This window comes from Neovison vison, chromosome 9 (assembly GCF_020171115.1).
Source record: "Neovison vison isolate M4711 chromosome 9, ASM_NN_V1, whole genome shotgun sequence".
Lineage (NCBI taxonomy): Eukaryota > Metazoa > Chordata > Mammalia > Carnivora > Mustelidae > Neogale > Neogale vison.
In genome coordinates this window covers 56,093,119-56,110,889 of record NC_058099.1, presented here as the reverse complement: position 1 = coordinate 56,110,889, position 17,771 = coordinate 56,093,119, and positions in this window count along the sequence as shown.

The window sequence follows — 17,771 nt, the reverse complement described above, 5'->3', positions numbered from 1 at the left end:
GTCTCGATGTAGATCCAAGACCTCACTCAGGGTAGAATATACCTGAGTTAAGGCAAACGTTCCTTCCGGCGGCCACCCTGTGGAGAAAGTGGGCCATTCTAATTGACAGAGTGTTTTTAGTTTTCCCGGATAAACCGTATCACCTGAATGAGTGGCTTTACCTTGAAAATCTTTGAAATGTTCAAGAACAAGACCTAGGTGTGTCATAGGCCCCTTACTCTCAGTTTGTCCCATTTCTCCAAATACAACAAACAGCACAACGGACAACAACAAAAGAACAAGACAAAAACAAACGTAGACCCAGCGATCCTTATCCAGAGCCTGCTACTGGGGGGGGGGGGGCTTTTTTGGTCCACAACACACCACACAATAGACAACAAAAGAACCAGACAAAGACAACTGCAGACCCAGCGATTCTTACCCAAAATTTGCCACTTATGGGGGCTATTTTCATCTTCCAACCGCCTAAGGGGACTCGAACCCCTCAACTGCCTAAGGGGTGGCAGGGGAATCATACCCCCTGACTGCGCAGGTGGACTCGAACCCCCCGACCGTGCAGGGGGACTCAAACCCCCTGACTGCCCAGGGGGACTCGAACCCCCCAACCATGCAGGGGGACTCGAACCCCCCGACCGCCCAGGGGGACTCGAACCCCCTGTCGATCTATCAGCAGAGGGATGGGGCGTCCCCGCATCCACTCCAGCCCTGGGGAGCATGGCTGCATCCAGCTTCTCCCTGGTGGGCTATACCCTGGAGCTCCAACCAGACAGACGGATGGGATCCCAATTCCCCAGATCCCAATACCTCGAAACCCAATACCTCGAAACCCAATACCTCCGGAGGCTTTTCCTAAAAATTCTGATGCTGGCTCAGTTCTCGTCGTTTGATCCCGGATGAGCCCCCAAATGTTAGGGTCTGTGATCAAAGGAACGAGACTGATACAAAGCGAAGGTCAAGCAAAGCTTTATTTCGCGCCAAGCATCATGAATCACACTGACTGTTCAGGGCTTTCTTTTATAAAAGGTGACAACTTTGACCCCGGCGAGCCTACTCCCAACAAGGAGTCTAGGCCATTTCTCACTGTGTCACTGCTGAGGGTCCTGGTGTGCGGGGCAGGGCCACTGGCGTCTCAGGGACCGCTGACAGCTGAACTGCAGGTGTCTCAGGACCGCAGGCGTCGAGGGATCGCTGACAACTGTACCGCTGGTGTCTCAGGTGTCGAGGGACCGCTGACAACTGGACCGCTGGTGTCTCAGGTGTCAAGGGACCGCTGACAACTGAACTGCAGGCGGCGGCTCGGGGCCGCCGGAGGCTGGAGGCTGCAGGCGGCATCTCGGGGGCCGCCGGAGGCTGGAGCGCCAAACATGGTTATAGCTCTTACAAAAGCTGTTACAGCTCTTCTATTCACCGTTGGCTCCCCTGCTCTCCGCGGACTTCCACCGCTCTCCACCCCGCTCTCCGCCGACTCCACCACTCTCCACACCGGTCTCCACACCGCTCTCCGCCGACTCCACTGCTCTCCGCACCGCTCTCCCACTCTCCGCGGGCTCCACCGCTCTCCTGCAGCAGCCCCCCTTGACAGCCTGGCAGAGTAACTTTTATGGGGGTGGTTGAGCCCCGCCCCTACACAGGTGGCCAATTGAATTCCAATTTCCCCAGTGGATATACATATGCCTCACTGATTGGATGTTTCCACTCAGTCTGCCCCACCCTTACATGAGTGATGTTGGAGATATATATATAATCTTTTTGATGTTTATAATGACCTTGCCCCTTGTTATCATTTTTGGCTTAAACTTGTCTGATAGAAGTATGGCTATCCATACTTTCTTTTAGTTTTTACTTGCATAATATATCAATTTCTGTCCTATTTTAAAGCTAAATGAGTACTATAAGCAGCATATAGTAGGGTCTTAATTTTTTATCTATCCAGTCACTTGATTATTTACTTTTGGTGTGATTATTAAATATAAAGACTTATTTCTGTCATCTTACAGTTTTTCTTCGAATTGTGTTGTGTTTTTATTATTTCTTTTTCCCTGCTATTACAGTTTTTTTTCTTTTTTTTTTTAATTGAGATGTAATTGGTATACAACACTGTCAGTTTAAGGTGTACATGTGTTGGCTAGATACAATTATATATTGCAATGGAAATACCAGCATAACGTTATCTAATATCTCCATGATGTCACATAATTATCATTTCTTTTTTGTAATGATAACAATTAATATCTAGTCTCTTAACAACTTTGAAGTTTAGAATACAGTTAACTATAATCATTATGCAGTTCATTAAATCTCTAGAACTTATTCATCTATTAGTTGCAAGTTTGTGCCCTTATTATCTCCCTAATCCATCCATTCCCCCAGCCCTTAGTAACCACCATTCTATTCTCTGTTTTTATGAGTTTGGCTTTTTAAGATTCCACATACAAGTAGCATCATAGCGTATTTGTCTTTCTTTGTCTGATTTATATCATTTTGTATAATATCCTAAAGGTCAAACCATGTTATTGCAAATTGCAGAATCTCCTTCTTTCTTATGGTTCAATATTATTCTATATATCTGTGTATATATTCAACATTCATACACATACATAAACACACACACACACACACACACACACACACACACGACATTTTCTTTATTAGTTCATCCAGTGATGGACACCTAGGTGTTTCCACATCTAGGTTATTCTGAATAATGCTGCAATAGACATGGCAATGCATTTATTTCTTTAACATCTTGTTTTCCTTTCCTTTTGATAAATATCCAGAATTGGAATTACTGGATCATCTGATAATTCTGTATTTGATTTTTTTTTTTTTGAGGAAACTCCGTACTGTTTTCCATTGTAATTTCAGCAATTTACATCTCCACCAACAGTGTACCTTTACACCATATCTTTATCAATACCTCTTATTTCTTGTCCTTTTGATGATAGCTGCTCCAACAGTGGTGAAGTGAGATAACATTGTGGTTTTGGTTTACATTTCTCTGGTAATTAGAAATATGGAGTATCTTTTCAGGTAGCCGTTGTCCATTTGGATGACTTCTTTGGAAAAATGCCCATTTAGTTTTTCTGTCCAATTTTTAATTGGATTGACAACTCTTATTGAGTTGTGTTAATTCTTTGTATATTTATGATAATAGCCCTTTATCAGAATTCCTCTTTGCAAATATTTTCTCCCTTTAAACAAGTTGTCTTTTTGTTGTTACTGTTTCAGACCAGTTTTCTTTTGGAATGTAGATGTAAAAAGATTCCATAAAATATTACCAAATTAAATATACTAGCATATAAAAGGATTATGACTCACAACCAAGTGCTATTAACCTAGAAATCTATAGTTCAATTAATAAAATTAAGTAATATAGCATTTTAATGGAAATACAATACAATTTAATTTCCAAATTCTTTCATGAAAAAGGCTCAATGAGCAATAGAAGGAGACCACTTTACTCTAATAAAGAGCATATATGCCTTCTCATTCTGTTAAATTATTTCCTACGCTGTGAAGAAATTTTCAGTTTGGTTGTGCTTTTTTTTTTCTTCAATTTTCCTTGCCATTGGAGTCAGAACCGCAAAGACATCACTGAGAATGATGTCAAGGAGCTTACTGCCTATGCTATTTTCTAGAAATGTTATAGTTTCAGGTATTACATTCAACTCTTTAATCCATTTGGTGTTATTTTTCTGTATGGTGTAAGATCCTAGTCTGGTTTGCTTTTTGTTTGTTTATCATTTCCTTCCTTCCTTCCTTCCTTCCTTCCTTCCTTCCTTCCTTCCTTCCTTTTTTAATGTGGTTGTCTAATTTACTCAACATCAGTTATTGAAGAGACAGCCCTTTCTCCATTTTACTTGGCTCCTTTGTTATAGATTAGATTTCCATATACATGTAGGTTTATTTCTGTGCTCTCAATCCCGTTCCATTGATCTGTGTTTCTGTTTTGTACTAATACCATACAGCTTTGATTACTATAGCTTTATAATAAAGTTTGAAATCAGGGAGTGTAAAATATACTGCTTTGTTCTTTTTTCAAGATTACTTGGCCTCTTGGAGATCTTTTGTGGTTCCATACAGATTTTAAAGTTATTTTTTTTGTGATTCTATGAACTATCTATCAGAATTTGGCAGTGTTGTATTGAATTTGTAGCTTGGTTTAGATACTATGGACATTTTAACAATATTAATTCTTGCAATCCAAGATCATGGATTATATTTCCATTTATTTGTGTCTTCTTTAGTTTGTTTCACTAGTGTCTTAAAGTCTTTACTGTAGGTCTTTCATCTCCTTGGTTATATTTATTTCTAGTTACTTTTCTAAAATTTATTTTGTTATTTTTAGTGCAATTGTAATTGGGATTGTTTTCCTAATTTCTCTTCCTGATCTTTCTGATGCTATGTTAGTGTATAGTGCGTACTAGTGTACAGAAATTGATGAAAAAAATTCTGTATATTGACTTTTATCTCACAACTTTATTGAATTCATTTATTCTAACAGTTTTTTGGTAGATTTTTAGGCTTTCTATATATAGTATGTCATCTGCAAATAGTCACAGGTTTGGTTTCCCCTTTCTGATTCGGATGCCTTTTCTTTCTTTTTCTTACCCTTGCTGTGGCTAGGACATCCAGTCCTAAGTTGAATAAACATGGCAGGAATGGGCATCCTTGTCTTATTCTTATTCTTAGAGGAAAAGATTTCAGCTTTTCACCACTGAGTTATAATGTTAGCTGTAGGATTTTCATGTATGACATTCATTTTGTTGAGGTACAGCCCCTCTATACCCTCTTTTTTGCTATGTGTATCATAAATGGATGTTAAATTTTGTCACATGGTTTCCATACATCTATTAAAATGACCATGTAATTTTTATCTTTCATCTTATTAATGTGCTGTATCATGCTGATTGTTCACATTGTTGAACAATTATTGCATCCTAGGAATAAATCACACTCAACCATGCATTGTGATTCTTTTGATATACTGCTGGCTTCAATTGGCTAATATTTTTGAGGATTTATTTTTGAGTTCTAAGTTGTAGGTTTCCATAGTGGTATGCTCTGTCTCCCTTTTATTTTTATGTTGTAATTTTACCCTAAGTTTTCACTTTGTGGTTACCATGATTCTTACATAAAACATCTTATAAACAGCCCATTTCCCCCCAAAGGCATTTAACTTATTTTATGTCTATAAAGGATAACACTCTTGCTCACTCCCTTTTATATTTTTGATGTTGTAATTTACCTCTTTTTATGTCATATTTTCATTAACATATTGTAATTACTATAGTAATTTTCCATAACTTTCCTTTTCAATAATCTTTTCTTTTAACTTTTATACTATAGTTAAGTGGTTAATACACCATTATAACAGTGTTATAGTATTCTACTACTTTACCTTTACTACAGCATAGTGTATTTTCATAAGTTTATATGTTACTGTTTAGAATTTTTTTTTCAAACTGGAATAATTTCTTGCAAGGCAGATCTAGTGGTGGGGAAGACCTTCCAATTTTTCTGTTTTGTTTTGTTTTAATTCTCAGTGGGAATAATCTTACATTAGGTTTTGAAGAGAATATAGAGAAAATACTTCTTACTTCGGGTATAATAGAAAATGATAATGTTGTAAACAATTTCTTAAAGATATGTTTAATTTCTTTATGAGTGTAGTTGACACACAATGTTAGTTTCAGGTGTCTAACATAGTGTTTCCACAACCCTATGCATTATATTATGTCCATGACAAGTACATACAATGCTATTAAATACCATTGGTTATATTCCCTAACCTATACATTTCATCCCCATGCCTTATTCATTCCATAACTGTAAGGCTATACTTTCCACTCCACTATACTTATCTTTCCCATCCCCTACTTCCCTCTAGTCTGGCAATCACCAGTTGTTCTCTATGTTTATGGATCTGTTTCTTCTGTTGTTGTTCGCTCTTTTCTTTTGTTATTAATATACCACATATAAGTGAAATGATACAGTATTTGTCTTTCTTTGTCTCAATTATTTCACTTAACATAATATCATCTAGGTCTATTCATGTCACAAGTGGCAATATCTTATTCTCTTTTTTAATATGGAATAATATACAATTATGTGAGTATGTTTATATGTGTATGCACACCATATCTTTATGCATTCATCTATCAGTGGACACTTGGCTTGCTTCCATATTTTGGTTATTGTAAATAATGCTGCAGCATAGGAGTACATATACCTTTTTCTTAATTTAAATTCAATTATCTCACATACAGTACATCATTAGTATCAGATGCAGAGTTCAATAATTCATCAGTTGTGTATAACACCCAATGCTCATCACATCACATGTCCTCTTTAAAGCCATCACCCAATTACCCCACCTCCCCATCCACCTCCCCTCCAACAACCCTCAGTTTGTTTCCTATGGTTAAGAGTCTCTTATGGTTTTTCTCCTTCTCTGATGACTTCCTATTCAGTTTTCCCTCCCTTCCCATAATATCTTCTGTTCTGTTTCTTATATTCTTCATATGAGTGAAACCATATGATAATTATCTATCTCTGAATGACTTATTTTGCTCAGCATAATACCCTCCAGTTCCATCCATGTCATTGTAAATGGTATGTATTCATCCTTTCTGATGGTTGAGTAATATTCCATTGTGTATATATACTACATCTTTATCCATTCATGTCTTGATGGACATATCAATTCTTTCTAGTTTGGCTTTTGTGGACATTGATACTATGAACATTGAGGTGTAGGTGCCCCTTCAGATCACTACATTGGCATCTTTGGTGTAAATACCTAATATTTATTATTGCTGGGTTGTAGGGTAATTATTTTTAACTTCTTGGGAAACCTCCATACTGTCTTCCAGAATGGCTGCACCGATTTACATTCCCACCAACAGTGTAAGAGGATTCCCCTTTTTCCACATCCTCACCAACATTTGTTGTTTCCTGATTTGTTAATTTCAGCCATTCTGACTGGTTTGAGGTGGTATTTTATTGTGGTTTTGATTTGTATCTCTCTAATGCCAACTTATGTGGAACATTTTTTCATGTGTCTGTTGCCCATTTGTGTGTCTTCTTTGGAGAGATGTCCATTTGTGTCTTCTCCCCTTTTCTTGACTTCTTTATTTGTTTCTTGGTGTTGAGTTTGGTAAGTTCTTGATAGATCTTGGATACTAGCCTTTTATCTGATATGTCATTGCAAATATCTTCTCCCATTCTTTAGGTTGTCTTTTAGTTTTTGTTGACTGTTTCCTTTTCTGTGAAGAAACTTCTTATCTTGATGAAGTTCATTTTTGCTTTTATCCTTCATATTTGGAGATGTGTCTATTAAGAAGATATGGCTGAGGTCGAAGAGGTTGCTGCCTATGTTTTCCTCTAGGATTTTGATGGATTCCTGTCTCTCATTTATGTCTTTCATCCATTTTGAGTTTATCTTTGTGTATGGTGTAAGAAAATGATCCAGTTTCATGCTTCTACTTGTGGCTGCCCAATTTTCCCGACATCATTTGTTGAAGAGACTGTCCTTTTTTCATTAGAAATTCTTTCTTGCTGTCAAAGGTTAGTTGACCATAGAGATGAGGGTCTGTTTCTTGGATTCTGTTCAATTGATCTATGTATCTGTTTTTGTGCCAGTACCATATTGTCTTGATGATTGCAGCTTTGTAATAGAGCTTGAAGTCCAGAATTGTGATGTCACCAGTTTTGGTTTACTTTTTCAACATTTTTCTGGATATATATCCAGAAAAAACCCTAAATCTTTTTGAATTACATTTTATTTAAGTAAATACCCTGTATTGGAATTGGTAGATCATATGTTATTTCTATTTTCATTTTTTTTGAGGAACCTCCATTCTGTTTTCCACAGTGACTGCACCTGTTTACATTCTAGCTATCAGTGTGCCATGAAAATTTTTTGACACATCCTTGCCAACACTTGTCATATCTCTCTCTGTCTCTCTCTCTCTTTTTCTTCTAAGCGTTTTGACTGTTGTGTGGTGGTATCTCATTGTGGTTTTCATTTGCAATTCCCTGATGATTAGTGATATTGAGCATATTTACATGTCTATTGGTCATCTCCATGTTGTCTTTTCAAAAATGTCTATTCAGTCTCTCTTCCCATTTTAATTGCATTATTTTTTGGTATTGAGTTGTATGTGTTCTTCATATATTTTGGCTGTTAAATCTTTATTGGCTATCCTCTCTCACTCATTAGGAGGCCATTTTGTTTTGTTGATGGTTTCTTTTACTGCACAAAACCTTTTTTATTTTGATGTAATAATAATTTATTACTGCTTTTGCTTCTCTAGCTCAAAGAGACTTTGCTAGAGAAATATTAAGTCTTATGTCAAAAGGACTACTGTCTAAGTTTTCTTCTAGAGGTTTTAATTTCAAGTATCACATTGAGGTTTTTAATCAAGTTTGATTTTATTTTTGCATATGGTTTAAGAAATTGCACCAAATTCATTCTTGTGCATGTAGTTGTCCAGTTTTCCCAGCACCATTTATTGAAAATATTGTCTTGTCTCCCAGGTATAGTCTTGTCTTCTTTGTTGTAGTGTAATTACCTATATAAGCATGGATTTACTTCTGGGCTCATTATTCTGCTCCATTGATCTATGCATTTATTTTTGTTTCAGTGCCATACTGTTTTTATTATTATAGATTTATAGTATATCTTGAAATATGGAATTGTGATACCTCTAGCTTTCTCAAGATTGCTTTGGTGTTTTTGTGGTTCCATACACATTTTAGAATTATTTTTTCTAGGTTGATGAAAAATACTATTGATACCTTGGTAGAGATTGATTGATCTGTAAATTCTTTGGGTATCACAGACATTTTAAAAACTTGAATTCTTCCAATCCATGAGCATGGAATATGTTTCCATTTCTTTTTTTTTTTTAAGATTTTATTTATTTATTTGATAGACAGAGATTGCAAGTGGGCAGAGAGACAGGCAGAGACAGAAAAGGAAGCAGGCTCATGCTGAGCAGAGATCCCAATGCGGGACTTGATCCCAGGACCCTGGGATCATGACCTGAGCCGAAGGCAGAGGCTCTAACCCACTCCATTTCTTTATATCATATTCAGTTTCTTTCATCAGTGTTTTAAGTTTTAAGAGTATGGATAATTCACCTTTTTGGTTAAGTTTATTCCTAGGTATTTTATTATTTTTGGTGTAATTGTAAATGGGATGGTTTCCTTAATTTCTGTTTTCGATTTTTCATTATTACTTTGTAGAAACACAATTGATTTCTGTGTATTAATATTTTACATGTAACTTTACTGAATTAATTTCTACTTAATAATAGTTTTGAGATGGAGTCTTCAGGGTTTCTGTGTATAGCATCATGTCATCTGCAAAAAATGACAGTTTAACTTCTTCTTTATCAATTTAGATGATTTTTGTCTTTTTTTTCCAATTTATTTATTTTCAGAAAAACAGTATTCATTATTTTTTCACCACACCCAGTGCTCCATGCAAGCTGTGCCCTCTATAATACCCACCACCTGGTACCCCAACCTCCCACCCCCCCGCTACTTCAAACCCCTCTGATTGTTTTTCAGAGTCCATAGTCTCTCATGGTTCATCTCCCCTTCCAATTTACCCAAAAGCGCATACCCTCCCCAATGTCCATAAGCCTACCCCCCTTTCTCCCAACCCCCCTACCCCCCACAAACCACAGTTTGTTTTGTGAGATTAAGAGTCACTTATGGTTTGTCTCCCTCCCTATCCCATCTTGTTTCATGGATTCTTCTCCTACCCACTTAAGCCCCTATGTTGCATCACCACTCCCTCATATCAGGGAGATCATATGATAGTTGTCTTTCTCTGCTTGACTTATTTCGCTAAGCATGATACGCTCTAGTTCCATCCATGTTGTCGCAAAAGGCAAGATTTCGTTTCTTTTGATGGCTGCATAGTATTCCATTGTGTATATATACCACATCTTCTTGATCCATTCATCTGTTGATGGACATCTAGGTTCTTTCCATAGTTTGGCTATTGTGGACATTGCTGCTATAAACATTCGGGTGCATGTGCCCCTTTGGATCACTACGTTTGTATCTTTAGGGTAAATACCCAGTAGTGCAATTGCTGGGTCATAGGGCAGTTCTATTTTCAACATTTTGAGGAAGCTCCATGCCGTTTTCCAGAGTGGTTGCACCAGCTTGCATTCCCACCAACAGTGTAGGAGGGTTCCCCTTTCTCCACATCCTCGCCAGCATCTGTCATTTCCTGACTTGTTGATTTTAGCCATTCTGACTGGTGTGAGTTGATATCTCATTGTGGTTTTGATCTGTATTTCCCTGATGCCGAGTGATATGGAGCACTTTTTCATGTGTCTGTTGGCCATCTGGATGTCTTCTTTGCAGAAACGTCTGTTCATGTCCTCTGCCCATTTCTTGATTGGATTATTTGTTCTTTGGGTGTTGAGTTTGTTAAGTTCTTTATAGATTTTGGACACTAGTCCTTTATCTGATATGTCGTTTGCAAATATCTTCTCCCATTCTGTCAGTTGTCTTTTGGTTTTGTTAACTGTTTCCTTTGCTGTGCAAAAGCTTTTGATTTTGATGAAATCCCAAAAGTTCATTTTTGCCTTTGCTTCCCTTGCCTTTGGCGATGTTCCTAGGAAGATGTTGCTGCGGCTGAGGTCGAAGAGGTTGCTGCCCGTGTTCTCCTCAAGGATTTTGATGGATTCCTTTCTCACATTGAGGTCCTTAATCCATTTTGAATCTATTTTTGTGTGTGGTGTAAGGAAATGGTCCAATTTCATTTTTCTGCACGTGGCTGTCCAATTTTCCCAACACCATTTATTGAAGAGGCTGTCTTTTATCCATTGGACATTCTTTCCTGCTTTGTCGAAGATTAGTTGACCATAGAGTTGAGGGTCTATTTCTGGGCTCTCTATTCTATTCCATTGGTCTATGTGTCTGTTTTTGTGCCAGTACCATGCTGTCTTGATGATGACAGCTTTGTAGTAAAGTTTGAAGTCCGGCATTGTGATGCCACCAACTTTGGCTTTGTTTTTCAATATCCCTTTGGCTATTCGAGGTCTTTTCTGGTTCCATATAAATTTTAAAATTATTTGTTCCATTTCTTTGAAAAATATGGATGGTACTTTGATAGGAATTGCATTAAATGTGTAGATTGCTTTAGGTAGCATAGTCATTTTCACAATATTTATTCTTCCAATCCAGGAGCATGGAACATTTTTCCATTTCTTTGTGCCTTCCTCAATTTCTTTCATGAGTACTTTATAGTTTTCTGAGTATAGATTCTTAGCCTCTTTGGTTAGGTTTATTCCTAGGTATCTTATGGTTTGGGGTGCAATTGTAAATGGGATTGACTCCTTAATTTCTCTTTCTTCTGTCTTGTTGTTGGTGTAGAGAAATGCAACTGATTTCTGTGCATTGATCTTATATCCTGACACTTTACTGAATTCCTGTATAAGTTCTAGCAGTTTTGGAGTGGAGTCTTTTGGGTTTTCCACATAGAGTATCATATCATCTGCGAAGAGTGATAATTTGACTTCTTCTTTGCCGATTTGGATGCCTTTAATTTCCTTTTGTTGTCTGATTGCTGAGGCTAGGACTTCTAGTACTATGTTGAATAGCAGTGGTGATAATGGACATCCCTGCCGTGTTCCTGACCTTAGTGGAAAAGCTTTCAGTTTTTCTCCATTGAGAGTGATATCTGCAGTGGGTTTTTCATAGATGGCTTTGATGATATTGAGGTATGTGCCCTCTATCCCTACACTTTGAAGGGTTTTGATCAGGAAGGGATGCAGTACTTTGTCAAATGCTTTTTCAGCATCTATTGAGAGTATCATATGGTTCTTGTTCTTTCTTTTATTGATGTGTTGTATCACATTGACTGATTTGCGGATGTTGAACCAACCTTGCAGCCCTGGGATAAATCCCACTTGGTCGTGGTGAATAATCCTTTTAATGTACTGTTGAATCCTATTGGCTAGTATTTTGGTGAGAATTTTTGCATCTGTGTTCATCAAGGATATTGGTCTATAGCTCTCTTTTTTGATGGGATCCTTGTCTGGTTTTGGGATCAAGGTGATGCTGACCTCATAAAATGAGTTTGGGAGTTTTCCTTCCATTTCTATTTTTTGGAACAGTTTCAGGAGAATAGGAATTAGTTCTTCTTTAAATGTTTGGTAGAATTCCCCCGGGAAGCCGTCTGGCCCTGGGATTTGGTTTGTTTGGAGATTTTTAATGACTGTTTCAATCTCCTTTCTGGTTATGGGTCTGTTCAGGCTTTCTATTTCTTCCTGGTTCAATTTTGGTAGTTTATATGTTTCTAGGAATGCATCCATTTCTTCCAGATTGTCAAATTTGTTGGCGTAGAGTTGCTCATAGTATGTTCTTATAATAGTTTGTATTTCTTTGGTGTTAGTTGTGATCTCTCCTCTTTCATTCATGATTTTATTTATTTGGGTCCTTTCTCTTTTCTTTTTGATAAGTCTGGCCAAGGGTTTATCAATTTTATTAATTCTTTCAAAGAAGCAGCTCCTAGTTTGGTTGATTTGTTCTATTGTTTTTTTGGTTTCTATTTCATTGATTTCTGCTCTGATCTTTATGATTTCTCTTCTCCTGCTGGGCTTAGGGTTTCTTTCTTGTTCTTTCTCCAGCTCCTTTATGTGTAGGGTTAGGTTGTGTACCTGAGACCTTTCTTGTTTCTTGAGAAAAGCTTGTACCGCTATATATTTTCCTCTCAGGACTGCCTTTGTTGTGTCCCACAGATTTTGAACCGTTGTATTTTTATTATCATTTGTTTCCATGATTTTTTTCAATTCTTCTTTAATTTCCCGGTTGACCCATTCATTCTTTAGAAGGATGCTGTTTAGTCTCCATGTATTTGTGTTCTTTCCAAACTTCCTCTTGTGGTTGAGTTCTAGCTTCAGAGCATTGTGGTCTGAAAATATGCAGGGAATGATCCCAATCTTTTGATACCGGTTGAGTCCTGATTTAGGACCGAGGATGTGATCTATTCTGGAGAATGTTCCATGTGCTCTAGAGAAGAATGTGTATTCTGTTGCTTTGGGATGAAATGTTCTGAATATATCTGTGATGTCCATCTCATCCAGTGTATCATTTAAGGCCTTTATTTCCCTGTTGATCTTTTGCTTGGATGATCTGTCCATTTCAGTGAGGGGAGTGTTAAAGTCCCCTACTATTATTGTATTATTGTTGATGTGTTTCTTTGATTTTGTTATTAATTGGTTTATATAGTTGGCTGCGCCCACGTTGGGGGCATAGATATTTAAAATTGTTAGATCTTCTTGTTGGACAGACCCTTTGAGTATGATATAGTGTCCTTCCTCATCTCTTATTATAGTCTTTGGCTTAAAATCTAATTGATCTGATATAAGGATTGCCACTCCTGCTTTTTTCTGATGTCCATTAGCATGGTAAATTCTTTTCCACCCCCTCACTTTAAGTCTGGAGGTGTCTTCGGGTTTAAAATGAGTTTCTTGGAGGCAACATATAGATGGGTTTTGTTTTTTTATCCATTCTGATACCCTGTGTCTTTTGATTGGGGCATTTAGCCCATTAACATTCAGGGTAACTATTGAGAGATATGATTTTAGTGCCATTGTATTGCCTGTAAGGTGACTGTTACTGTATATTGTCTCTGTTCCTTTCTGATCTACCACTTGTAGGCTCTCTCTTTGCTTAGAGGACCCCTTTCAGTATTTCCTGTAGAGCTGGTTTGGTGTTTGCAAATTCTTTCAGTTTTTGTTTGTCCTGGAAGCTTTTAATCTCTCCTTCTATTTTCAATGATAGCCTAGCTGGATATAGTATTCTTGGCTGCATGTTTTTCTCGTTTAGTGCTCTGAAAATGTCATGCCAGCTCTTTCTGGCCTGCCAGGTCTCTGTTGATAAGTCAGCTGCCAATCTAATACTTTTACCATTGTATGTTACAGACTTCTTTTCCCGGGCTGCTTTCAGGATTTTCTCTTTGTCACTAAGGCTTGTAAATTTTACTATTAGGTGACGGGGTGTGGGCCTATTCTTATTGATTTTGAGGGGCGTTCTCTGAACCTCCTGAATTTTGATGCTCGTTCCCTTTGCCATATTGGGGAAATTCTCCCCATTAATTCTCTCCAGTATACCTTCTGCTCCCCTCTCTCTTTCTTCTTCTTCTGGAATCCCAATTATTCTAATGTTGTTTCGTCTTATGGTGTCACTTATCTCTCAAATTCTCCCCTCATGGTCCAGTAGCTGTTTGTCCCTCTTTTGCTCAGCTTCTTTATTCTCTGTCATTTGGTCTTCTATATCGCTAATTCTTTCTTCTGCCTCATTTATCCTAGCAGTGAGAGCCTCCATTTTTGATTGAACTTCATTAATAGCTTTTTTGATTTCAACTTGGTTAGATTTTAGTTCTTTTATTTCTCCAGAAAGGGCTTTTATATCTCTGGAGAGGGTTTCTCTAATATCTTCCATGCCTTTTTCAAGCCCGGCTATAACCTTGAGAATTGTCATTTTGAACTCTAGATCTGACATATTACCAATGTCTGTATTGATTAGGTCCCTAGCCTTCGGTACTGCCTCTTGTTCTTTTTTTTGTTGTGAATTTTTCCGCCTTGTCATTTTGTCCAGCTAAGAGTATATGAAGGAGCAAGTAAAATACTAACAGGGTGTCAACAATCCCAGGAAAATATGCTTTAACCAAATCAGAAGAGATCCCAAATCGTGAGGGGGGATTTCTCCCCCCTCACGATGGGTGAGGGATCTCCTCTGATTGGGATCTCCTTTGATTGGGATCTCCCAATCTCTTCTGATTGGGATCTCTTCTGATTTGGGGATAAAAAGAGGTTCAAAAAGAAAGAAAGAAAAATAAAGAAAAAAAGAATTAAAAAAAAGATTGAATTAAAAATTCAATCAAGAATTTAAAAAAGAATTAAGAAAAATAAAGATTGAAGAGTTTAGGATCTCTTCTGATTTGGGGATAAAAAGAGGTTCAAAAAGAAAGAAAGAAAAAAAAAGAAAAAAAGAATTAAAAAGAGATTGAATTAAAAATTCAATCAAGAATTTAAAAAGAATTAAGAAAAAAAAAGATTGAAGAGATTAGGATCTCTTCTGATTTGGGGATAAAAAGAAGTTCAAAAAGAAAGAAAGAAAAAAAAAGAATAAAAAAAAAGAAAATGAATAAAGAAAAGTATAAAAAAGAAAAAAATATATATATTAGATAATGTAGTTAAAAAACGTTAAAAAAGAAAAGGGTAAAAGTTATAAAAAATTTAGCAGAAGAAGAGAAAAAAAAATGAAAAAGAAAAAAATTAAATTAACTGCAAGACTAAAAAATCACAGGCAGAAAGCCATGAGTTCCGTGGTTTGTTTTCTCCTCCTCTGGAATTCTGCTGCTCTCTCCTTGGTATTGAAACTGCACTCCTTGGTAGGTGAACCTGGTCTTGCCTGGATTTCTTGTTGATCTTCTGGGGGAGGGGCCTGGTGTAGTGATTCTCAAGTGTCTTTGCCCCAGGCGGAATTACACCGCCCTTACCAGGGGCCGGGCTGAGTGATCTGCTCGGCTTTGCTTTCAGGAGCTTTTGTTCCCTGAGCGCTTTCCGTAGAGTTCCGGAGGACGGGAATACAAATGGCGGCCTCCTGGTCTCCGGCCCGGAGGAGCCGAGAGCCCAGGGCCCCGCTCCCCTGTGCGCCCTCAGCGAACAGCTCCTAGTAACTCGCGTCTGCCTAACCTCCAGCCGCGCTCTGAGCTCACCCGATCTTGCGGCCGGTTCAAGGCAACTCCGAGCTGCGAGCTTACTGTCGGCTCTGTCTCTGCAGCTGGCTTTCCCGTTCCAATAACCGCAAGCTCTGCGATACTCAGACACCCCTGATCCTTCTGTGACCCCGCGGGACCTGAGGTCACGCTGACCCCGTGTAGGCTTCGCCCCGGTTTAGCCTCCGGAGCGATGTCCCTCAGCAGAACAGACTTTTAAAAGTCCTGATTTTGTGCTCCGTTGCTCCGCGCTTGCCGGGAGCCGGCCCCTCCCCCCGGGGTCTATCTTCCAGTCGCTTTGGATTCACTTCTCCGCCAGTCCTACCTTTCAGAAAGTGGTTGTTTTTCTGTTTCTAGAATTGCTGTTCTTCTTCTCTTCGATCTGCCGATGGATTTGCAGGTGTTTGCAATCTTTAGATAAGCTCTCTAGCTGATCTCCTGCTAGCTGAGGTAGTCTCAGCCTCCTTCTTCTCCACCATCTTGACTCCTCTTCCTGACTTTTTTGTCTCTTGTCTGATTGCTACACCTAGTAATTCTAGTACTATTTGGAATCAAAGTAATGACAGTAGATATTGTTGTCTTGTACCTGATTAGTGGAACATTTCTCAGTTATTCGCCATTGTAAGATATATTACCTGTAGATTGTTTTCATATAAAGCTTTTATTATGTTGAAGTATGTTCCCTCTAAACCCAATTTATTGAGAGTCTTTATTATGAATAGATATTGAATTTTATAAAATGATTTTCTGCATTTATTAAATGACTATATGATTTTGATCCTTCATTTTGTTATCCTAATATATCACATTGGTTGAATTGTGTATATTGAAACATCCTTGCGTCACTGGAATAAATCCATCTTGCTCATGGTAAATGACCTTTTAATATACTACTGAATGCTTTTTGCTAGTATTTGGTAGATGTTTTTTATCTATATTTATCTGAGATATTGGCCTGCAGTTTTTATTATTATTATTATTATTATTATTTGTTGCTTGTTTGTCTGTTTATTTATTGATTCATTGATTTAATGTCTCTGTCTGGTTTTGGTATCAGTGTAACTCTGGCTTTATAGAGTGTATTTGGAATGTTTCATTCTTTTTCTTTCTTTGCTTTCTTTTCTTTTTTTTATTGGAATAGTTTGAAAACAATAGGAATTAACTATTCTTTAAATATATTGTGGAATTCATCTGTGAATTCATCAGATCCCAGATTTTGTTTGTTGGTCAGTTTTTTCAACTACTGATTCAATTTTGTTACTTGTAATTGGTTTGTTCAGGTTTTTTATTTCTTTTTGATTAAGTTTTGGAAAAGGTTGGAAATACATTTCTAAGAATGTATCCATTTCTTCTAGGTTGTCCAATTTCTTAGCATGTAATTATTGTGTAGCAATATTTTGTACTCCTTTGTATTTCTATGGTGTCAGTTGTTACTTCTCTTTCATTTCTACTTATATTTCTTTGGGTATCTTTTCTTTTTTTATCTTTTCACATTTTTACTAAACTCTAGTTAGTAAAAACATAATGTAATATTGGTTTCAGAAGTAGAGTTTAGTGGTTCATTGCTTATATGTAACACCCAGTGCTCAACACACGTGACCTCCTTAATAATCACCACCCATTATTTATCTCCCACCCACCTGCCTACATCAACTTCAGTTTATTCTCTATAGTTAAGAGTCTTATATGGTTCACTTCCCTCTCTCTTTTTTTTTAATGTCCCCATGTTCACCTGCTTTTTTTCTTAAATTTCACATATGTTCAAAATCATATGGTATTTATATTTGCCTAATTTTGCTTAGCAAAATACACTGTAGTTTTATCTACATCATTGTAAATGGTAAAATTTAATTTTTTGATGGCTGATAATATTCTATTACACACACATACACATACGTGCTACATCTTCTTTATCCATTCATCAATGGTTGAATATTTTGGTTCTTTCAGTAATTTGGCTATTTTTGATAATGTTATAATTATCGGGGTGAATGTTACCCTTCAAATCTGTATTTTT